This window comes from Stomoxys calcitrans, chromosome 5 (genome assembly GCF_963082655.1).
Source record: "Stomoxys calcitrans chromosome 5, idStoCalc2.1, whole genome shotgun sequence".
Lineage (NCBI taxonomy): Eukaryota > Metazoa > Arthropoda > Insecta > Diptera > Muscidae > Stomoxys > Stomoxys calcitrans.
The window spans coordinates 1,107,468-1,121,184 of NC_081556.1; the positions used below are offsets into that span (position 1 = coordinate 1,107,468).

The window sequence follows — 13,717 nt, forward strand, 5'->3', positions numbered from 1 at the left end:
ATTGCCATCATGTTTAGCCAATGCTCAAACCATTCGAACCAGAATTTTCAATTGATTTTGTAACAAAGACAAGTACCTCTTCTCTTTTAAAAGAAGATTAAGGCAAAATCACAAACTTCTTGAAGGATTCAGCACTTCGTAGAATTCTGACAAGTATCTTATTGGAACTAAAAGAGTTCTCGAATTGGAATTTGGCAAATTAAGAACAAATCAAATTTATCCACCCCTTTACTTGGCAAACTATTTGGGCTTTTAAGTTAATAAGCATGGCAAAGTGACCACCACTTTGGAAATTTACATCCTCTTTGTAATTCAGCTCAATTATGGTCATTATCCTGTCATCATTATATTTAAATACGTGTGTGATTACCTTTGACTTATTAACACTGGCCACTGCTAGGGGTCTCATTAGTATGCACCCATTGTCAAGTTGGTGGTCGGTCAACTGATTTTTAAGTGTAAACACCGTTGTTTACCCAGCATGTCTGAATGTCCGAAAACTTGTTCACCTTTCGGCGAGTCAGTCTGCAACCCCTCTTCTCCTCCTGTGGCATGGTCAACCCATTGGTCAGTTTTGACTTCATGACTGTTTGGTGGTAGAGGCAAGAGGCATGTTTGTTGTGGTCATTAGCCGAATTATCCGCATATGAGTGGCGGTCTATTGTCTTTACCCAAACCGGCATAAATTAGCATACATAATTGGTCATTTGCAAGATCCTTTGGGGAGATAATTGGAAATGTGAACATATCGCTGGGTTTGTTTTATGGTCAATTCGCTAAGAGGGGTTTTTTTCGCCGAGGATTTGAATTGGCAATTAATGTGATAATTGTAAATGAAATATCTGTATAAAGCGATTTAACATGGGTTGCATTAAAACGATTAAGTCGACTTTGATTTTATGCACTTAGGAAAAAATGTATTATCTGCAAGTATAGGATAGGTTACATGTATAGGATAGGTCAGAAAATATTCATTGTCACAATTAATTTGTAATTATGACAAACGCAAATTATATGATATGAAAGCTAATGACAATCGCGACTAGAAATCATGATATTAAATCCAAAAAACACAAAAACTAGCAATTTAATCAAATTTTGTTATTAAAGAAAATTTTGAATTCTTATCGGTCTATAATCTGATATACAATAGCTCCCTTATAAACCGATCTTCCGATTTTACTTCTTGAGCCTCTATAGCGATCGTAATTCTTATTCGATTTGGCTGATAATTGTATAAAACGTTTTCTATGACATTTAAAGGATGTCTGAATCGATTCAAAACCTGTAAATAAGCAGAATTGTTGATTATGGAGTGAAGATCAGCCAAAAGCATTGTAAGAGCTACCAATGCATCCAGAAAGTCATAGTTTGGTGCGGTTTATGGGCTGGTGGCCTCATTGGACTGTACTTCTTCAAAGATGATGCGTGACGTAACTGTGAATGGTGAGCGCTACCGTGAGATGCAAGAGCTTGACTTGCATGACATGTGGTTTCAACAAGACGATGCCACACAGCACGAGTAACAATGGACTTATTGAGAGACGAATTCGGCGAACGTTTGAGATCGGTCAATTGGCCGCCTAGATAGTGAGATGTAACGCCTTTAGACTATTTTTTTGTGGGGCTATGCTAAAGTTCATGTGTATACAGACAAATCCGCTTTAATAGACGGCATTGGAAGACAATATTGAAGCATTTTTTTGTGAGATATCGGCCAAAAAATTGGAAATTATGCCAAAATTGGAGTAAGCGGATGGACCATTTGAGGCGCAGTCACGCTCAACATTTGCATGAAATAATCTTTGAACATTATATGGACGGTACAATCGATTCAAATTAAGATTTCATGCATTTTTCTGAATTTTATGTGTTTTTTTTTAATCTTTCTTAAAGCTCTTAAAAAACACACTTTTTTCTAGAGCTTCTAGCGGGCGTAATTCTTATTCGTCTTGGCTGAGATTTTGCATGGTGGCTTCCAAGTATGGTCTGAATCGGTCTAAAACCTGATGGCTGAAATTTTGCACAATGCTTTCTACTATGGTCTCCAACATCCAAATCAAATATGGTCCATAACGTGATATAGCTCCAATAGCATAGGAGTTCTTATTCCTTATCCTTTGTTTGCCTATAAAGAGATGCAGGGCAGAAAACTTGACAAATGCGGTCCATGGTGAAGGGTATATAGGATTCAGTTCGAACTTAGGTGAATTGAGCTACAGCGCTCAAAATAGATAATCTTATAAACTGAGTGACTACCTAGGGTTTTGAAAGTCCTACACCAAAAAGGTGGTAGCGAAGCAGACCATCTTGATGATAGTATTTACATAGACATTTTTTTAAACGGAAAAAGCCAAACAGGTAGACCAGTGATAGTACACTTTTTCGGTGCTCAAAGTATGGAAAAAAAACTTTAATGTTACTGTTTCTAAATGGAAGGCTCGTTTCCAAAACAAAATCTATCACATGTGTGGTGATCATGTTGACGTAGGCAGGCGGAGCTTGCCAGATTGACAAAGGAATAAACTATAAAGGCAGAAGAGATTTTGCTCAGAGTTTGCAGAGATATTGCTCAGAGTTTGAAGAGACATTGCTCAGGGAAAACTAGCTTACAGCAAACGGTCTGGTGGTAGCAGTTACATCACTACGAACAACGAATTGTGAACATGAGCAGTAGTCCGATCAGATGCACGGGCATGGTTCACGATGATTCCGATGAGATAATCTTAAACCAATTATCGAAATGCCACACCAGTGGTGTGATATGTGTCCTTCCGTGTCTGAAAAACTGGCAATTTCTATTCTTCCAAACTCATTTAAACACAATCTCTCCTTTGTGTGTAACATTCACTTGGTCATTAAAACTCAAAATTATTTCTTTCAAGCAATAGCTCTAGTTAATCTTCCGTGGGCCTATATGTCCTTACATCAATTTACATTTCTTTTTTCAATCGTTAAGCGTTACACAATTGATTGATTTTTGCATAATCAAAAATCGACATTTATTTGAAACATCTGCTTGCTTTCTCAAAGCATTGTGGCATACAAGCATATGTGGAAAAATTTTATCAATCCTCTCATACAAGGACATCATCTTCAAGGACACAGCTGTCTTTTGATTTTGCATACATTTGCCTAGGCAAACTCTGGCTGTAGCTTAAGACAAAACAAAATGCATTATTGATCCCAAAGATAAACAAAAGATTCCAACGCAAAATACAACCTTTGCAATCGCGACTTTGATGAATCCTTTTGTTACCAACTAAAAAAGGGTTGGCTACAGCAATCTCTCTCCACCCTTCCATGGTATTTTTTTTTTCTTCTATCTATTTCAATAGGTGAATATTGATGATATGCAAAAATTCCCTTTCCAATGTAACGGAATTTTTGCCAATTTTCCCAGGCCTATTAAGGATACCCCAGGCATTTAACGAATTGTTGTGTTACTGCTGTCATGGGCAGAACAATGACAGCAAGCAAAAAAAAGGTCGTGCCAAAAATCACCCTTCGCTGCTTTGTCGAGGCAATTTGCAAAAATTTTCACTTTCTCTAAAGTGGTTGCGTGTCTGAGTGTGGCTGTGTGGATGCAACCCCCGTTGCAAGGCGTAAAGGCAGAGCCAAGTTGTGCACATCCTTACGCAATTTCTGCGCTTTGTTGCGCGCACAGAATAATGAGTGTTTTATCACCAATAATAACCTTTTGATGTTCCAAATACAGACAGAGAGTCAGACACACGGACAGACCTTAAACCCAACTCCCGATTCAATTGCAATCGCAGGAGTAACAACGGCGCCTGCATTCGCGTAAAAAGGACAATCCAACAAGTGTTGGTTGGACTGGGTGTGTGATTTCTGTTGCATGCCGCATTGCCGCTTTGCCGAGTGCATTCTGTGGTGCACGCTGCAATTGCGTTTGCCATTTGGATTCTAGCAATTTGAGGTGTTTTGTTTTGAGCTGTTTCACTTCATTATTATAAATGGCTTCAAAGAGCTATGCAGCTCCCGCCATGGTTCACAGCAAAGGGGAGAAAACAAAAGAAAGAAAAGGATTCGTTAAATGTGCAATTTACGCCACCGAACAACGTTTGTGCCGTTGCATTCGAATGCCTGCAACAAAAACGGGGAAGTGCATAATTTATGACAGACTTGGTGGACAATTAACAATTCAAAATTTCTAATTTATGCATAGCAAAGTTTTGGGGTATTTTGACAGGATCCATTCTACAATAGGAAAACAAAAATTTAAAATTTTTGCATATTTTCTTTAACATTCAAGTCTTCTTCTTCCCCTTACTATCTAAAATAGACCTTCAAACTGTTTTTCCCACACAATCTGCTGTCTCTCTCGTTCATTTTACATCGCAGCCATTGCCATGTTGTAGACGATAAAACGATAATTTATGTTTTAATGCGTTGATTTGGAAATTTATCTTTATATGATTTACATAAAGTAATTTTCATAAAACACACTTTGGCTCATGTACTCATATTAAATTATTAATTTACAATCATTAACGTCCTGCGGCTATGCAGGCAGACACGGTGCCAGTTCTTCATACACTGGCCTCATCCATGCAGGCTGCCAAACGTTTCGCCGCCGCCTCATAGCATGGGCCAAGCTGAGATCTAGCTGAGATTTTGGCATCGTCCTACATATCGTTGTGTCTTGAAATCTTTGGCCACATGACTGGCGCTCGTTTTTTTTTTTGGCCAGTTTCGAAAATTGAAAATAATATTTTTGCGCACTCAATTTTCAACGATTTGTCAAAACATTGTTTATGTTTGTATGTTTTCAATTCTCTTTTTTTGCCCCGTATAGACTTTTAGCGGGTCCCTCTCATTTCTGTGTGTTTTGTTTCAGTTCTGTAGACAGCAGAAACAATCCTGTGGTCATTTCAGCTTCAATGATAACTGCAGTAGAGGAATGTACCTGCTCAATGCATGGCCAATTGCTATGTTTGTAGTGTGGATACGAGGTGCACTCCATCTGGGAGTCTTTCCATCAATTCATTGATTTCTGAGGTTTGGAACCAATTTTGAATATCAGATTTTCATTTTGCTCACAAATTCCTTCCATTTGAATACCATTTTGTTGTGATCGGTCTACCCGTTAGATGGGATTTGGGCTGTGAGGGTCACACAGTACCCCAATTGTGCAGATCTTGTTATGGGTAAGTTTTTAGGAATTGGGGAAAAAATTGGAAATGTTCCACTTAAAAACCACAACATTCTAGGCGGAAAATCAATTTCTGCTTGACTTTGATATTGTCTGTGCTGACAATGACAATTTTATTTCTGTATTACTGCAAATCGGACGAACATATATATGGGATCTATATCCAAATCTGAACCGATTTCAAAAAAAAATCACCAGTAATATCGAGAGAATTTTGAGAGACTCGGTTAACAAATGACCATTTTATTACAATATTTCTGCAACTCGGACGAACATATATATGGGACCGAAAAACATTCTCATACCAAATTTTAAGACGATCGGATGAAAATTGCGTCCTGTAGTTTGTACACAAATTAACATGGACAGACAGACGGACATAGCTAAATCGAATCAGAAAATGATTCTGAGTCGATCGGTATACTTATCAATGGTTCTATCTCTCTTCCTTTTAGGTGTTACAAACCACAAACCACAGTAGTGGTGTAGCAGTTTTTGTTATCGTTGCAATTGCAACTTGCCCATGAACATTCCATTAAGTAACTGGGGCAAACTTCTCACAAATCAATGAGTGCTGTCCGATTCAATTAAAAGATCAATGATAAGGGACCTCCTTTTTATAGCCGAGTCCAAACGGAGTGCCGCAGGGCGACACCTCTTTGGGGAGAAGTATTTTACATGGAAAAGTACCTCACACAGCATTAGGAGGGGATAACCACCGCTGAACAATTTTCTAATGTTCTGCCAGGATTCGAACCCAAGCGTTCAGCGCCACAGGAGGACATGCTAACCTCTGCGCTACGGTGGCCTCGTTTTGCTATTGTTGACATTTCTAAATTTTTTTTATTGCCTATTTTCTCTCCCTCTCTTCCTTCCACATCGCCACCTCGTACAGCAACACTTAACTCAACGCCACAGATTTTAGCCAACATCCTGCATACATTGCGACGGACTTAGTATGCATGGTCTTTTAACAGAGCAGCGGCGGTCAACTATTGCACCTCACCAACCAACCAACAGTGAATAGGAAAAGTTAATTGAAATATTTCAAAAAAGTGCCCTCTGCTGTATGTCTCTGCAAGCCAAGCGCTTCCACACCACTTCATTTCAAAACCAAGCAGCTCAGCGGTTCGTTCTATTCTGTACGAAGCAAAAACTTAAATCGTTTTTGCCAATTTTTACATACGAGCGGCTAGATGAAAGTGTTCGATTTTTAATAGAATTCAATAGTTGGCAGTGGATATTTGTCTATCGCCGGCGATTTATTTGTTTCTAGTTTTCCGGCGGACGAATTCAGAGTTAAGGCTTACAATGTGCGTCGTCCGGTGCAAAGAATAGGCTCTAGCCCTAAACACAGCAAGGACAAGACGGTAACGTGTCCGTCCATTTCATTGGTTATTGATTTGTTCGTGATCAGGTTACACGTGAAGTTCTCCTTTGATGCCGATACACTTGCCCTAAAATCCATGCTAAAGTTGCTGACAAGCTGGCAGCATAGTTTTGCATTGGCTCTCCCCCTGCAATTCAGTTTTGCCAAGCATGGGTCCATTTTGGGAATTAAACTTTTGACCGTTGGGCGCCACATAACTTTAAAAATCTGCAAATTTGCAGCAAATTAATTTGCTGTGGTTACCTTAAGTGACCAGGAAAAGAGTTTCTGGGAAGTAGATGAAGAGAGAGAGAGAGAGATTTGGCAAAATGAAAAAGGATAAATGAAATCACCATGGAAAATTTATAACAATAGCCAGCATTCAAATCGATCAACTTGTGTTTTGCATAATAGGCAGGTGGCAAATTATAAGCGGGCTTGCCTGATAAAAACTAGATCTTGTTTCATGTTGAAGTTTAGGACAACAAAGAAAATGCAAAGAACGAAAACTCATTTATGAACAGAATCCAATGTGGAGAAGAAATTCAAAAATGGAACCCAATTTCTTAGGGAATCAGTACCCCTATGGGAAATAATGAAAACTCTTTAATGGTGGAAATTTTTTTAAAATAAATGTTTTTAAATAAACTTTACCACAACCTATACAGAGTATTTTTTATTTTATTTAACTGTTATTTTATACTAGCCCACCCAGATACGCTCCGCTGTACCCTAATATACAATACACAATACAAAAATTTCCTTAAACTTGTAATCTAAATTTCTAGGGTTCATGGTTGCACCTTCCCGGCACGGGATAGCTATGAGCACCAGACAGGCTGGACCATTGAGGTCCGATCTGTGTGCTGTTCATAGTTGTCACGAGAAGCTTAGCTGCGAGCTATCGGGCGAGTCCACAGGTTGTGGATAGTGGAATGCAACGGCAGTCGCGGACAATCAGCTGTATCTAGCGGAGAGTCTCAGTGAGACTCTTGGCTCTTGCACAAATTCTGAGCGCATATGATGCTCATTATGACAAGGCGAGTTATTGGCGTCTTTAAATTGCAACTGGCTACCTTATTCCCGCGGCGATCGGTTCTTTGGACAGGAACGAGCTTGCTCACATCAGGTGCATGGCGAGGATCACCACCTCCACATGAACATGTGGCTACAACAACAGCATGGTTGTACCTTGGCTTCATAGGTTTGTGTACAATATTCCAAAAATTTACACTCGGAGAATTTTGTTAATAAAATCAACAAAAAATTTTGTTGATTTTATTAACAAAATAGTCTGCTGGCAAACGGCAAACATTTACTGCTGTTTTCATATGTTAAATAGAATTATGTATGTTTATTTCACTTTATGTTTTCATTTTTTTTTTTTTGTTTCAAAACTCAATTTTATCAAATTTTCTGAAATAAAATATCTAGAATTTATATTTAAGCATTGCTTCTAAATTTGTCACAAATGTTCAAGTTCAAAAAGTTGAAACAGTTTGATGCAATGTTAAAAAATGTTATTATAAAATCAGCAAAGAATATTTGCTGATATCAGAAAACTCATTTTTCCAGGCTAAATATATAAAATTACTTTAAAGCCTTCATAGGTTCTTGTGGGTCCAAATTCTTATGATTTTTTATGACTAATCGTAAACCACTCCGCGAATTTGAACTCTACGGATACTTGATCTTAAATGTTTATGTCCTCAATTCTAAATGATTTTAATTAAATCCAAAATATTATGATCGGGTTAAAGGTCCGTTTATTAGTACTTTAAGGAAAGGTGAGTGCTGAAATACATAACTTTAGATGGCCAATATCATTTCGTACTCTACTCATAATTCCCTTTTTTTTGATACCAAGATACTTGGCCCAAAAAGTTGGATATCAAATTCGTACACTGCTCTCATATATCTTGAATTTGAACCACATACTATCTTTATTAGGTAACATGTCCGTTAAGCCTCTTTAGGTTTAAGTCTTTCTGAAAGGTTAATCCATATTTTAATGTTTGGTTGATGCCATACTTCTAAAACCCTCGCAATTGAGTGCTACCTTATCATGATGGTTGGTTTTAGAGGCTGAGATGACTCCCGGGCACATATTTCAATGTCAGATTTGCTATACCTTCCATTGGAGGTACCATATTGCTCTAATCACGACTTTCGTCGCATAACCTCTGACAACCCCAAAGCGGACATGTATTTGTTGGTTATGTTCGTGGAAAGGCGACCTACCACATATCCCGTTTTTTAATTACAGAATCATTATTCACTGCGAACTTTTCAAGAAAATAGATTACATCGACTATATGGACATACATAGAAAAATAAATAAAGTTTTTACACAATAAAGATATGAGCTCATCCCATATTGGAAAATACTGCAGCCTCTCCCCCGCTTTTCTAAACTGTACACCAACTATTTCGTTCATTGAGTACATAGTATAGCCACACGATTAGTTTCTTGTCTGAGCAGAATCACTTATGACCGGCAATCTTTTTAATTTTCACTTCTATGTTTAAATACAAAAAGTGTACCTACTGCATACGACCTGTACTGTATTTACAAAAATGTTTGCCCTGTTGTGTAGGCTCCCAATAGATGTACATACAAGCAACAACAAAATTGCAAATGCCACACAAAACCGAGTTCTTAGAAATTGGCTGCTAACATGTCGAGTAGGGACGTGCACATCACACCACCACAGCACCTTCACCTACTATAAACAGTGATACTCTTTCACTCTCACATCTCCAGGTGTTTCTCTACTCTCAACACTCATAGCTTTGACTTTGCATTCATACCAAAGCCCTGCACAAAACCATTCATTGGTGACAGTTTTTGGAGTAAATACCCAGGTATTTACCCATTTATACCCAAAAGCTGGGTATTTATAATTTTGCAGATATCTTGGGTATAAAATCATTTTTCAAAAAATTTTTGATGATTTCGTATTCTTTGTATATAAACCTGACCTTCTCATCTCAAAAAATCGGATTTAAGTTATATATAGCCGTAATATAGACCGATCTCCAGACTTAAAGTCTTGAGGCAATAAATTGGTAATTTTTCATCCGATTTCGTTGAAATTCGGCATAGTGAGTTCTGGTAGACCCCAATTCATTTCTGAGAAGTGTGGTTCAGATCGGACTATATTTGGATAAAGCTGCCCTTACACCGACCACATGATCACCCGATATAGGGTATTGAGGCCACAAAAGATCAATTTATTACCCAAATTCGATGAAATTTGGCACAGGGGTCTGGTAGACCCATTCCTGTCAAATGTGGTACATATGGGACCATATTTGGATATAGCTGCCATATATGCCGATCTCCCGATATTGTGTAATGAGCCTATAAAAGGAGCATTTTTTATCCTACTACAATCCGACTTTTGAGATCAGATGGTCAGGTTTATATACAAAAAATACGAAATCATCAAAAATTTGTTGGAAAATTTTTTTATACCCAAGATATCTGCAAAATTATAAAAACCCAAATAAATACCCAAAATAAATACCCGGTAGAAACCCATCTCTACACATGATGTTGTATTGCAAGACTACTAAAGAACAAGACACTGAAGATAGAGTAATACGAAAATTTCTGTTGAGTAGAAAATCTTGAAAAACAACCACTATTCAGTACTTGTGAGTATTTGTATCTTGAATTCGTAGCCTCTACAGTGAGTAATAAGGAATTACTCGATGTATATGAAAACGTCTCACTGTCATTTTCAAAATATGAACTGAATATGAATATGAATCGTGTGCAAACTTTTTTTTTTCTCATATAAAAAAAACCACGTTGCCTTCGTTCGATTTTCGTACTACGAAACCAGACGACAAGAAAAATAGTACTTTATCTGAAGCAGAATGTACTCGAATACATGCATTGTACAACGTGCACTCACTGAAATCCGAATCAATCTTTCTGTTTTCCGAAGGGATCATTTTATGCATTCACTCATCTCGTTACTTGATGTCTTGTTTATCAGTTTTATTCAGGTCTCAATTGTCTCATACAATGTTGTATTTTTTTACGAAGAGTTCAGTTCTTGAATACCACCCAAATTCAACGGTTTAATGATTTAAATTACAGTATAAGATTCGGTCCGGCCGAAATTCCCAAGCACTTGTACAGGTATTTTGAGATTTAATTGGATCCTATGCTTAACAGCGACTTAAGCGGCTTAATGTTAAGGCAATACACATTTAGAACACCAAAAGATTCAAAAATTTCGCGTAGTTATAGAGGTTTCGTGGCCTATCTCGAAAATATATTTCATGGTGCTCATTGCGTAACATCACCTTTTATGGCCGGCTGTAACTTTTTCCATTTTGAAGAGTGTTTGCATAATTTAAATGGAAATCTTATGTGTGCGGAAGAATGAAGGCGGCACATTCTTATCGACTCCCTGATGTTTTATGTTTGAACAGTCTTCAGTCAACCAACCATACATTCAGTAAATTTCCCCCTTTCTCCGTTCAAAGCAGCAGCCAGTTCCACTGTACAACAAATACCATAACAAATCTAGTCCAGTGCTGGGAGAAGACCATTTGTTGTACTCACTGTCACTCGCTGCTGTCACACCAAAAAGGTGGCCATACATCTTTGAAAAATAAATAAGTGTTGGAGACTTCTTGGACTACTACGGCCCATGGCATGGCCATGGTGTCATTCAGTAGCATATCCTCCAACCTCGTTTCACTTCATATCCTGTAGAGAGTACATAGCATTAGTAGAGAAAACACTTTCTTCGCATGTTATGATTTCCCGGTGTATGGCTCATCCCATTGTGGCCAATACTATGTGTGTATGCTTATGTGTGTTAGTGTTTTTTTTTTTTTTGGTTTTTGTTTACTTGGGTTTTCTTCTACTTCTCCCTTTAATCCTCATAGCAGCAGCAAATGCTGACAAACAAACGATGAGTCCGTGTCGAACGTCCGTTGTGTTTCACCGTCAGCAGCGGATGGATATTTTTCATAGTTAACATTGCCACCCATTTAATAATCATCCCTAAACAAATCCTCAATCCATATGCAAATGAATTTTTTTCTTCTTATGCTGGATGCGCCTCATGTCCCACTCATAGTGGGTGGACGAAGCTTTTGTTATTTTCATTTCTGTGAACGTTACTGTATTCGGGTGTTGACTAGGAAGTCTTGAGTGCAAGACGTACTTGCGTTTGTATGCGCATGTACCCCCTCCTCCTCCCCACTCCTTGGTACTTTATTTCTAGCTGATATATTGCTGTATAGTGGGCATAAGTGCGTGTGTGTGAGTGTTTATTTAAATCTATGTGTGGGAAAGAGTGAGTGTTTGTAGTATGATGGTGCTTTTAGGTCGCTTTGGGAGTTATTTGTACTAAACGAAGGTGAAGGTTTTTCAATTGAATATTTAGATACCCTACAATCTGACACTGTACGCTATGAGGAAAATGGTGAATATAATAAAAAAAGAAGTGTCTATCTCGGCGAACAGAGGATGGGAATTAAATGTATGAACCCAGCTCCGAAATGTATAGGCTAAAAGTTCCATTTAGGTTTGATTGAAAAGAGAGTGCGGATATTAATCTGCTCCATGACACTATGGACATAAACCTAAGCCAGTAATCGGCTTGTTGTGGCAAACTTCCATTTTAGTAGAAATTTTTAGTTGCGTTATATCAATGCATTTATAGAGTATTTCAACGTCGTTTTGACCAGTTATAAGTTGTGTGTTTTAAACATTTTTCGCATCTTACTAAACTTTGAGTATCCCCCTTACTTTTGTATTGTGGATGAAGGCTTTGGCTTCTCCCTTTTCCTCATTCAAACGTTAATTTTTATTGCATGTAAATAAAGCATCAAAATTTTAAGTTTTTTCCTTGTCCTCCACCAACGAAAAGTGTCCCCGCCGAAGTTGTAAATGGGATTGGGGCTGCATATAGGGGGGATCGGGGTGGATGAATGTAATGTGAACACATTTTAATGTATTTTCCATAAAAGAAGAAGAATATGCTAAACAAAAATGAAACTGAAATGAAAAGCCATGAAGTGGACGAATACTTTTTGTTCCAGTGACTAGAAACGTAGTCGGAAATGTGAAGTGCTTTTCTTTTTTATCATCCCTCCCAAACGGCGCATGGGATATGGGGAGGTGAGTGGTTGGGGGAACTTAAATTTTGGCTTGTCTTTTATTAATAATTTTATCGAGTCAATATTGTTAAGAAAAGCACGTTCGATAGCTGATGTCGACTCGATTGGAATGACTACCGGAACTTGCATTTGTGTTAACATTGGGCTGCTTTTATCTCAATTTAATATAGCCAACAAAAGCTTTGGTGTTCAAAACATAATAAAAGTCTGATTAGATTTAAATGAAATTTCCTACAGGTATAGAGACGTTAAATAAAACCCACATCCATTAAGGGGCATATTTGATGAATGATATATAGATACAGTCATCGGCATTAGAATTTTGACAAACTAATTTTCGAACAGTTTAGCTTAGAGAAATTTTTATACCCTACAAAACTAATGTGGTACAGGGTGTTATAACTTAGTGGATTTGTTTGTAACACCCACAAGGAAGAGAGATAGACCCATTGATAAGTATACCGATCGACTCAGAATCACTCTGATTCGGAGTCGATCGGTATACTTATCCGTCTGTATGCCTGTCTGTCTGTCCATGTTAATTTGTGTACAAAGTACAGGTCGCAGTTTTCATCCGTTCGTCTTAAAATTTGATACAGGCATGCATATTGAAGTCGGTTCAGATTTGCATATAGCTCCCATATATGTTCGCCTGATTTGCAGTAATAATGACGTTAAATGGTCATTTGTTAACCGATTCTCACGAATTTTAGCAGGAAGGATTTTCTTTTGACTCCCGATATTACTGATGATTTCATGGAAATCGGTTCATATTTAGATATAGCTCTCATATGTATATATATATCGCCCGATTTTAACTTCTAAAGTCACAACAAGCGAATTTATTGTCCAATCTTGCCAACATTTTATACAACGCTCTCCTCGACGACAACTACAATACCTGAGAAGTTTGATCGAAATCGGTTAGGATTTAGATATAGCTCCCATATACATGTTCGTCCGATTTTGAGAAATATTGCAATAAAGTGCTCATTTTTTAACCGATTCTCTCCAAATTTGGC

The 13,717-nt window shown here is 37.7% G+C and overlaps 1 long non-coding RNA gene across 2 annotated transcripts in view; it reads left to right on the top strand.

Moving 5' to 3' along the window:
* Window positions 1–13,717, top strand: part of LOC131998109 (uncharacterized) — a 92,771-nt gene that overhangs the window by 32,630 nt on the left and 46,424 nt on the right. The window contains exon 2 of one of the 2 annotated variants that reach the window (XR_009398564.1): window positions 5,632–7,208. The exons of the other annotated variant lie outside the window; for it this stretch is intronic. This is a non-coding gene — a long non-coding RNA (uncharacterized LOC131998109). Of the gene's footprint in view, window positions 1–5,631; window positions 7,209–13,717 lie in introns of those variants that run through there. 2 annotated transcript variants of the gene reach the window in all.